Below are 480 nucleotides of genomic sequence, written 5' to 3'. Positions count from 1 at the left end.
CGAGATTATATATTTAATCTTGTTATCAGAGTAAGATTAGAAGATCCTTAGGACCAGATTTAGGAGACACCAAACTCGGTTAAGAATTTGATTAATTTGATTTTCCTTGGTTGATTTGAAAACCTCAGATATAACACACCTATAATTAATAACCTTTAGTTATCAGTTATATTAATCGGTTTGATTTAAAACTCTAAATCTTTTACTTTAAACATATTTAATAAATTATTAAATCTGTAATATCTGCCGTAATAAGAGCCTTCCCTGGCTCCTCCACCACTCCACCAGCCCCCTACACAACCCCCTAAGTTCTCCAGTACCTCTTCAACCTGAGCCTGAGCCTGCAGAGGGTGCCGCTGCTGTGGAGGACGTCCTGCCTTGTCCCGGTCCCCAAGAACTCGACTCCATTGGCGTTTTTCCACTGCTGGTAACGGCTCGGCTCGGCTCGGCTCGGCCCATTCTACGTCCGTTTTCCATTGC

Source organism: Etheostoma spectabile, unplaced genomic scaffold (genome assembly GCF_008692095.1).
Source record: "Etheostoma spectabile isolate EspeVRDwgs_2016 unplaced genomic scaffold, UIUC_Espe_1.0 scaffold121, whole genome shotgun sequence".
Classification (NCBI taxonomy): domain Eukaryota; kingdom Metazoa; phylum Chordata; class Actinopteri; order Perciformes; family Percidae; genus Etheostoma; species Etheostoma spectabile.
This window is presented reverse-complemented; position numbering follows the sequence as displayed.